Genomic DNA, 11,133 nt, shown 5'->3' with positions numbered 1-11,133 from the left:
CTGCTCCAGAGAAGCGGACACGGAGCAATGGATTCAAGCTACAAGAAAGAAGATTCCACCTAAACATTAGGAAGAACTTCCTGACAGTAAGAGCTGTTCGACAGTGGAACTTGCTAACAAGGAGTGTGGTGGAGTCTCCTTCTTTGGAGGTCTTTAAGCAGAGGCTTGATAGGCATATGTCAAGAATGCTTTGGTGGTGTTTATTGCTTGGCAGGGGGTTGGACTGGATGGCCCTTGTGGTCTCTTCCAACTCTATGATTCTACGGTTCTACTCTTACATGTTACCATGCATAAAGCCAACAAGTGAGTCCCCGTCTAAAGTTTTTATTTAGGTTTCAGCAGCATGGGCCCTTAGCTGCTATGTATGCCATCAGCCCAAGGGTGCTTCTGTACAAAAGGTTCAGGATGTTTGCTGCATTTGGCATTCCCTGCACTGAACTGTTGGAAACCTCAGGGCAAGCATAACCACAACGGTTTAGAAGTAAGCCCAATTGAAATCAATGGGGCTTACTCCTAGGTGAGTGGAGTTATGACTGCAGCTTGGATTTTTTTTAAGGCCTTATGGTGACTCCTGTTTAGGGGTACTTTCATGGCTATCACATTGGCACATGGCTCAGTGCCTGAAGTCTCTGGGGACTTGCTTGTTCATGCACCATTTCCCTTCTGCAATCCTGTACTGACCACACCAATCACAACAATGCACTTTCCCTAATGAGTAATCTGCGCTCCTTGCTGTTTGGCCAGAACGCCTAAGCACATTGTTCTGCTTACAGCTTCCAAACATTTCACTGTCTAGCTGCTGGTTAGAAATAGTTTAGTAAAGTGGACAAAAAGCACTATTATCATTATCAATCATCATCATCATTAGAGATATCATTTTAAAACATCATTTGTCTGTAACAGAGTAGATTCCCTGCTGCTGGCTCCTGGTTGCTCTGCAGAGCCCTCTGGTGTCAAATTTTAATAGTGCCTTATGAACGTTAAAGGGACCCAGGTGGTGCTGTCGTTAAACCACTGAGCCTAGGGCTTGCTGATCAGAAGGTCGGCGGTTCAAATCCCTGTGACGGGGTGAGCTCCCGTTGCTCGGTCCCAGCTCCTGCCAACCTAGCAGTTCGAAAGCACGTCAAAATGCAAGTAGATAAATAGGAACCGCTACAGCGGGAAGGTAAACGGCGTTTCCATGTGCTGCTCTGGTTTGCCAGAAGCGGCTTTGTCATGCTGGCCACATGACCTGGAAGCTATACGCCGGCTCCCTCGGCCAATAATGCGAGATGAGCGCGCAACCCCAGAGTCGGTCACGACTGGACCTAATGGTCAGGGGTCCCTTTACTTTTACCTTTACGAACGTTAAAAGCAGAACGTAGCGTGTCCATCTTAGTTATGAAAACCATTCCTTAACCCTTCCTTAACATTATAAACTGTGAGTGTAGATCTGACCATTGTCAACAACACGGAGCTAGAGGCAGCAATAGTCTGACTCAGTATAAGGTAGTTTTGCGTGTTCCTTCTTCACCTGATTACAGTTGCATAACAGTTCTCCAATTCCATTTTGTTACAATCCACAGACTTTGAGTTTTTTCACCAGCCCCCAAATATCCCACACCTTTTCCCTTCCCAACTTCTTGCCTTGTTGTGAATCATCCAGACTGATCAGGAGTTTGGGCAAGAGACTTCTCACTTCTGTGTGATCTTTCAGTTGGTTCCAGTAAGCATTGTCCTGAGCTGCATCAATAGGAGTACAGCGTCTAGATCAAGGGAAGTAATAGTACCACTGTATTCTGCTCTGGTCAGACCTCACCTGGAGTACTGTGTCCAGTTCTGGGCACCACAGTTCAAGAAGGATACTGATAAGCTGGAACGTGTCCAGAAGAGGGCAACCAAAATGGTCAAAGGCCTGGAAACGATGCCTTATGAGGAACGGCTTAGGGAGCTGGGTATGTTTAGCCTGGAGAAGAGAAGGTTAAGGGGTGATATGACAGCCATGTTCAAATATATAAAAGGATGTCATATAGAGGAGGGAGAAAGTGTGGGATGGAACACTGGGGCAGACAAGTCACAACAGTTCCTAGAGTGTCCACTAAGAGGGACTCACCTGGGGGAACACCTGACTAAGTTCCTGTTCCTCCAGATATGCAGATGAGATGGATTAGCTGGCAGACAAAAGCCCCTAGCCAGCAGCCATTCTCTCTCTTAGCCATTTCTCCTTCAATGGGAACACATCTCCAGAGAATCTCCAGTTAGGATGGTTCTCCCTCCTGGCCTGCTGCCAAGAGAGAGACCAGATGGAGCCTCACTTTACTATGTAGACTCCAGGTGTATATACTTGTAACTTTTCTACGCAAGCCTGCCTTTCTGAGATTATGCTGTTAACTCAGGATGTCATGTGAGTAAACTCTATCTTATTTTAATACTATTGTGTCGTGTATTTCTTTTAAGAGGGACAAAGGGGATTTGCCAGGAAGTATAATATTGAAGTATAATATTGTTGTAGAGGTTCTAGCAAACGTAACGCTCACGCTTTGCTGCACACAAAAGGGGAATGTCACTCTGCTGATATTGGAAGCTTGCTAACACAAGCTTGGATAGGATCTATCTAATAATATATCCTAATCCACATCCCTAACATTCCCACAGAAAGGTTGTTTTCTGCTGCTCCAGAGAAGCGGACACGGAGCAATGGATTCAAGCTACAAGAAAGAAGATTCCACCTAAACATTAGGAAGAACTTCCTGACAGTAAGAGCTGTTCGACAGTGGAACTTGCTACCAAGGAGTGTGGTGGAGTCTCCTTCTTTGGAGGTCTTTAAGCAGAGGCTTGATAGGCATATGTCAAGAATGCTTTGGTGGTGTTTATTGCTTGGCAGGGGGTTGGACTGGATGGCCCTTGTGGTCTCTTCCAACTCTATGATTCTACGGTTCTACTCTTACATGTTACCATGCATAAAGCCAACAAGTGAGTCCCCGTCTAAAGTTTTTATTTAGGTTTCAGCAGCATGGGCCCTTAGCTGCTATGTATGCCATCAGCCCAAGGGTGCTTCTGTACAAAAGGTTCAGGATGTTTGCTGCATTTGGCATTCCCTGCACTGAACTGTTGGAAACCTCAGGGCAAGCATAACCACAACGGTTTAGAAGTAAGCCCAATTGAAATCAATGGGGCTTACTCCTAGGTGAGTGGAGTTATGACTGCAGCTTGGATTTTTTTTAAGGCCTTATGGTGACTCCTGTTTAGGGGTACTTTCATGGCTATCACATTGGCACATGGCTCAGTGCCTGAAGTCTCTGGGGACTTGCTTGTTCATGCACCATTTCCCTTCTGCAATCCTGTACTGACCACACCAATCACAACAATGCACTTTCCCTAATGAGTAATCTGCGCTCCTTGCTGTTTGGCCAGAACGCCTAAGCACATTGTTCTGCTTACAGCTTCCAAACATTTCACTGTCTAGCTGCTGGTTAGAAATAGTTTAGTAAAGTGGACAAAAAGCACTATTATCATTATCAATCATCATCATCATCATCATATTATATTATATTACAGATTTATTTATACCCCCTGACAGGGACTCAAGGTGGCTTAAAGATAAATTAAAATTTGCCAAAAGCATAGGAGGGGAAACCAATAATAAAAACAATTAAACCTGTGTGTGTGTGTGTGTGTGTGTGTGTGTGTGTGTGTGTGTGAGAGAGAGAGAGAGAGAGAGAGAGAGAGAGAGAGAGAGAGAGAGAGAGAGAGAGAGAGAGATCTATTAAAGCCATACAGATACTTACTATAAAACCAGCATGGCACCAGTCCTTTCACTAAGAGCCACCGGTTCCCAAAGGCCTGTTGGAATAGAGCAGGCATCCCCAAACTGCGGCCCTCCAGATGTTTTGGCCTACAACTCCCATGATCCCTAGCTAACAGGACCAGTGGCCAGGGATGATGGGAATTGTAGTCCAAAACATCTGGAGGGCCGAAGTCTGGGGATGCCTGGAATAGAGAGATCTTCACCTGCTGGAAGAAGGACAACCAGTTCAGCAATGCCTGTCCTTTGGCAATAATTAGGGCACAAAGACTCCATTTTTGTTGTCCAATTGTCACCTTCCATATGATAGGCATATAATTCAAAAGAATATTTCCTTCTGAGTTTTTAAAGTTTTTCCATAGAGTTAGATTTATACAGGTTTCCCCCCCATAGAGTTCAACAGATTCCCCCCAATTTTTGTGAGAATAACAGATGTCACTGTCTTAACTAACAAACAAAAAATGGGAGGTAGATTACTGAATTCCTCCTTCTGAATGCCCTAGAAAGAGTAATCACGTAAAAAGTCCGGGGATGGCTTTAATATGAAACAATTTCCCCTTAATTAGTGGCCTCTTTGCAGGTCATTAAGCCAAGCCATCCAGGACTGAGAGCTTTCATTTTAAATCTTTTATTTTTGTTGTTTTATCTAATTGGACTAATTGGGCAAGCAGGTTAGCATGGTTGGAGTCAGGAGGGGAAAATATTTCTCTCTGTAGGCAAATTGCTGGTACATGTTGCACGGACAGCCTTGGTTACGTTGATTAATGGCCTCAGTGGACAGCTGAAAAATCACTAGATCTGCTGGAAAAGATCATTAACAGTTTTAAGGCTTGGGTCACTCTGATGGGTGGAGAGAAAATATTAGCAAGACTTCTAATGCTGTCTGCCAAGACTAATTTATGCGTGGAGAATTTGGTCCATGGCACTGCTAAAATGGTAGTGTGACACAGGAAACCAGAGGTGAAACCACCCACCCTCTTCTCCTGCCGCCTTAAAATAAACCCCTTTTTACTTGTGGGTTTCTTAGTAAAGAGTGTCTTCCAGCTTACGTGGCCTGGTATCTTAGAAAACTCTAGGCTGTTTGACGGAATAACCTCTTGCCTACAGTAAAGGGTCTCACTCAGTTTGATTCCCCACTGTAAAAGTTTGCCCTTTCCACTCTGGCAACTTTGTGGCACCCAGGTTATCTTCCTAAGCCTCCTCAGTGTAGCTCTAGGACACAAACTGCCGCCTCTATTCCTGAGGTACGTTTTGTCCTCTATGGAGCCACCACTGCTGTGAGTTCTGATACCCCGCTGGAACAATAAAGATGATTCTTCAATGAAATTTTATTATCTTAAAAACATAGTAGTGTCTTTAACGTTTAATGTGTTTATCAGCTTTGTTTCATTTGTACAATAACTCTGTCAAACATTTAACATCAAGGCAGCTTTCCTGACCTCTCAACTTTCTTCACATCACACCACTCCCTCCCCCTCTCCCTAACTGACCAAACTGACACTCCCTCCTTTTTAAACTGGGAACAGTCCCACCCCCATCAGAATGTTATGTCAGTCAGGCTGGAGGTGGATTAACTCTTTTCCAGCCAGGTAGGAATAAACATTTCAAAACTGTGACAATCCGTTACAGGTAGCCACTGTGGTTCTGCCTGTTAAAACACAATCTAGTGATTATAATGCAAACACATATACTATAGGTGTTGTACCACTCTAAATGACACCCCCTGCTCCACTGCCGCAATAACAACACCAAAACAAGGAATTTGGTGGGTTTGTGAAGGTGCTCCTAATTCAGTTAAGAAATTCATAGGGCACTACAGAACTGCTCCAACGTATAGTTAAAGCTATGGTTTTCCCAGTAGTGATGTATGGAAGTGAGAGCTGGACCATCAAGAAGGCTGATCGCTGAAGAATTGATGCCTTTGAATTATGGTGCTGGAGGAGACTCTTGAGAGTCCCATGGACTGCAAGAAGATCAAACCTATCCATTCTGAAGGAAATCAGCCCTGAGTGCTCACTGGAAGGACAGATCCTGAAGCTGAGGCTCCAATACTTTGGCCACCTCATGAGAAGAGAAGACTCCCTGGAAAAGACCCTGATGTTGGGAAAGATGGAGGGCACAAGGACAACAACGACAATAGAGGACGAGATGGTTGGACAGTGTTCTTGAAGCTACGGACATGAGTTTGACCAAACTGCGGGAGGTAGTGCAAGACAGGAGTGCCTGGCGTGCTCTGGTCCATGGGGTCACGAAGAGTCGGACACGACTAAACAACAACAACAACAGAACTGCAGGCATGCCTGGTATCCTTATTCATCAACAACTTGTCAGTGCAGGAAATGTGTTTAAAGAATAGTAATTGAAGCAACAGTGGCACTTAGTACCCTTAGTATCTGCATAGTTCCTCCACCACTTACCCAGATATATTCTCGCTACAAGTTTCCTTAGGAACCATTGCAGGGAATGGGGTACACTGATGTTCAATAATCTTCAAGGACCATGAAAGATGGCTTCAAATCCTGCTCTAGGCAGTTGCTGCTGATCGCTTTCTCCCCTGAGCTCTGATCATTACCACATTTTTTTTTAAAAAAAATGCACCACCATCATCATAAATATTTATGTTTACTGTTGTTTGAACAGAAAACTCTGAAGGCAGAAATGCAAAGAATCCATTCAGTAACAAGTAACGAAAGAACTCAGGTGGGATGCAGGAAGGTCACACCGAACATTAACTGTCTAAGAGACTTCACATGCCAAGAGAAGCTGTGTTAGTGGTTCTGACAGAGATGAGATATGGTGGTTTTACAACAGAAGGCTATTCCCAGGCTTTTATTAATGTTTTATTTTATGTAGGAGTTCATAAAGCCCAGAAATGCTTTAGTCCTTTCATTCATGGGTAGGCAAACTGAGTCCCAGGGCCCAGATCCGGCCCAATCACCTTCTAAATCCAGCCCACAGACGGTACGGGAATCAGCGTGTTTTTACATGAGTAGAATGTGTCCTTTTATTTAAAACTAGCTGGCCCGGCCATGCGTTGCTGTGGCTCATCCATGTGATTCCCCCCACCCTGTCCCAACCCATGACCCTGTCCCAACCCATGACGTCTCACGTCCCCTCTTCCCCCCACCCCCAGCTCATCTCTGTGACTGGTCCCATCATGTCCTGACCTATCCCCTCCCCTCCCCCCCCACCCCCACCCAGGCGAGTCAGTACCTCCATTCGGCCTAGTTTGTAAATGCTTCAGCCTAGTATGTGAACGGGAGCCGAGATGCTGTGGAGAGGGAAGGTTTTATAGGTGCAGTACCAGTGCAGCCGCCACTAGAGGGCGCTGGTTTGCAACCTGGTTCTTTTCCCAGCATGCATTTTTGTCTGAGTGGTGTGTTTTGAAACACGGGGTTTTTACCTGGCACAGGTGTGACATCTGTCTTTGAAAATGGTATGGGGTCACTCTCATATTCGCATGCGGCATTGTGTCAAAATTTGAACTCAATCAGGCAAGCGGTTTTGGTGAAACGTGGATACTAACAGACATGGCCAGTTTACATTTTTATATATATAGATGCATCTCTGGGTTATTTGTGGGGCATAGGAATTTGTTCAAACCCCCCCCCCCCAAATATATATAGTCCGGCTCCCCACAAGGTCTGAGGGACAGTGGACTGACCCCCTGCTGAAAACATTTGCTGACCCCTGCTTTCGCTCTTTCACACAATGATGACCCATCTAGGCAGGATACAATCTGCCGTGGCTCCCTCCCAATCTACCTGAGTCCCCTGCAAAATCCTTTCACATTAAGCAGCATGGTGATAGCATCCATCATATAATTTTGCATACAGTCATACCTCGTGTTGCGTTCACTTCGTGTTGCATCTTTTCGCGTTATGTCCTGTGGCAACCCAGAAGTACCGGAACGGGTTACTTCCGGGTTTTGCCGCTCGTGCATGCGCAGAAGCACTAAATTGTGCCACGCGCATGCGCAGACACAGCGCTTCGAGTTGTGGGCATTTCACGTTACGTACGGGCCTCCAGAATGGATCCTGTCCGTAACACGAGGTTGTTGTTGTTTAGTTGTTTAGTCATGTCCGACTCTTCGTGACCCCATGGACCAGAGCACGCCAGGCAGGCACAAGGTATCGCTGTATAAATTTATGTATAATAACTTGGACCTTATAAACAACACCTAAGTGAGCTCTTGATGTAAGAGACAACATGATACGGGCAAAGCTTGATCAGCTCAGAACTGTCAAACTCCATGTATTAAATCTGTTTCCAATTCCCCCTCCAATATTGCGGTCCTCATTCTGGCTGAAGAGCAACACTGTCATCTACTGGAGAACAATAAAATAGCTTCAGCAAGTGAGGTTGGCAGGTTTAAAAGGGCATCGGTTTGAATCATTTTGTGGTGAACGGAAACAACAAACCGGGTGCTATTAGAGGTTGTGTGGTTCATATTGCCAAGGCAAGGGAATATGAGAGCCAGGGGAATTGGTATGTGTCTGAGAGAGTGCAGCAGTGGGATGCCTGAGGAAGAGGCATGCCCACACATCTCATGGCACATTGAGGTAGACTTTTCCCTAGTCACACACAGTGGAGGCTGGTCCATTAGGGCTTTTGGACCAACCACACCGACCTCAGCCTCAGGCACCCCCCACCCCAGCTGCCACCCAGCCTTCAGGAGATGGCACAGCCTGACAGCTTCCTCATAGCTGCCAAGTCTCCCATATTCCCCGGGAAACCCCTGTTTTTCTAGCTGTTCCCAGCTGAAAAAACGGATTTTTTTTGTTTTTCCCAGGTTTATTTTGGCGTGGCGGCCATTTTGGAACTGGGCGGAGCATGCTCAGAAGCGACTTTTGATGCAGCTCTGCCCAGTTCCAAAATGGCTGCAGTGCGACTTCTGGCATGGCGGCCATGTTGGAACTGGGCAAAGCAGCATCAAAAGTCGCTTCTGAGAATGCTCCGCCCAGTTCCAAAATGGCGGCAGCGCTACTTCCAGCCTGCTACTTCCGGTCCGGTCCCTTATTTCTCCCACAGGAACTTGGCAGGTATGAGCTTCCTCCTTTGTCTCAGTTTCACATTGTAGAAAGTAGCTGGGAGAAGGATGGGGTCAAAACAAGAATTGGTTGGTCCAGCTGTCATTGGCTCTGCCTCTGCTGTCCTGGGATTCTCTGCTTTCCCTCTTACCAGTCTCAGTGCGGCACATCTACATTTACTATTTTTGTGTACTGTATCTATAGTGCAAGTTTGTTGTATCTTAATGGGGGGTTTCCAGGGTGTGATTACAGACACTGCAGCACTTGAAAGTGAATTGAGTGCTACACCACAAAAGCAAGTTGAGTTAGAATCTGGGCACATGGTGAGACAGCAGAAATCTATGAGGCTGAATGTGGTAAAGTTTGTCCTGAATTGCATTGCTTCAGGCTGACCCCCATGACAGAGTGCTCCCCCATTTGAAAAACAAGAAACCTTGACCTCAGGAAGAAGAGTTCTAGTCGAGAATAGCATTCTTTCTTATTTTCAGGGAGGAATAATACTATAATACAGTAATAATAATTTATTATTTATACCACGCCCATCTGACTGGGTTTCCCACTCTGGGCGGCTTCCAACAGAAGTATTAAAATACAGTCGTACCTCGGGTTACGACCACCTCGGTTTGCGAACAGTTCGGGTTACGAACTGCGCAAACCCGGAAGTGTTTTCGCTTATGCGCGCGCGCGATCGCGCGCTTTGCGCATGCGCAAAATGGCGGCGCCCATAGCGCTCGGTTTGCGAACTATTCGGGTTACGAACTGCGATCCGGAACGGATCGCGTTCGTAACCCGAGGTATTACTGTACAATAATACAATAATCTATTAAACATTAAAAGCTTCCCTAAACAGGACTGCCTTCAGATGTCCTCTAAAATTCTGATAGTTGTTTTTCTCTCTGAAATCTGTTGGGAGGGCGTTCCACAGGGCGGGTACCACTACCGAGAAGGCCCTCTGCCTGGTTCCCTGTAACTTGGCTTCTCACAGCGAGGGAACCGCCAGAAGGCCCTTGGCACTGGACCTCAGTGTCCGGGCAGAACGATGGAGGTGGAGATGCTCCTTCAGGTATACTGGGCTGAGGCCGTTTAGGGCTTTAAAGGTCAACACCAACACTTTGAATTGTGCTCGGAAACGTGGTACTCAGCTAGATTGGTAAAGAAAAGGTGTTTTATATGCATTTTTAAAGCGATATAACACTGTGACACCGGATGGCACTGTGGAGTCCCGTCTTTCCCAACCGGATTTCCCCGTATGAGTTTACAACATGTTTAACTGAAATGCTTCTTTGGTGCATCTAGATGCAGCCACGAGAGCCAATGTAGGTCTTTCAGGACTGGTGTCATATGGTCCTGGCAGCCACTCCCAGTCACCAGTCTGGAAGCCACATTCTGAATTAGTTATAATTTCTGAGTCGCTGTCAAAGGTAGCCCCACGTAGAGCGCATTGCAGTAGTCCAAGCAGGAGAGAACCAGAGCATGTACAGCTCTGGCAAGACAATGCACAGATAGGTAGGCATACAAGATGGAGAGAAAGCTGCTTGCGATTACCAGGAACTGGTAGTCTGAGCCATCTTACCTCTGACAGTGGAGGAATATATCCACAATAGCTGTTTCTTAGTGAGAGTGACATCTTTTCCACTGAAACAATTAGGGGAATTTCCATTGGGGGTGGGGGGTGGGGAATCCTGACATCTTCTTCTCACCCTTTATTACTCCCACCCCCTTTTTCGTGATGTGGCAGTTTCCTCTTCTTGTATTTCGTTCTTCTGTAAGATAATCTCTGTATAAGCGCAGTTGTTATACAAAATTACAAGCTGACGAACCAAAGGATTTACAGATGTGTTATCACCTCCTTTATGGTGTCTCAACGTTTATTGCTTCTCTATCCAGTGTGTGTGTTGGGCCACTCTTCTGAATTATGGCTCTGGTGATGGTGATTAGTTTTAAAACAGCCACAAACTCTTCATATGAAAAATACTTTTATTTTCAAATATTAATAATTATGCTGTATTGAATTATTGGGTTACATTTAATGGAGTTGGAATACAAACGGCAGGACCACTAACTTAATTTAATATCATGTGGCGACCATGTAAGGCAATGACCTTTCTGATTTCATGTTCCATTTCTTTTAAACAGAAGCTGAATATTCATGAATATACACCATTTTAGTAAGGCTATGATCATGGAAGTAGAGAGATAAGGTTGGCAGTGGTAGAAAGATTGACATTAGGCCCTGCTGCTCCACTGGATCCTGCTGCCTGAAGCAGTTGCCTCACCTTGCCTCATGGGTGGGCCTCGGACTTCCCTCAGGTGCGGTGT

This window comes from Zootoca vivipara, chromosome 12 (assembly GCF_965207765.1).
Source record: "Zootoca vivipara chromosome 12, rZooViv2.hap1.1, whole genome shotgun sequence".
NCBI lineage: Eukaryota > Metazoa > Chordata > Lepidosauria > Squamata > Lacertidae > Zootoca > Zootoca vivipara.
Note: the sequence above shows the minus strand (reverse complement) of the source record.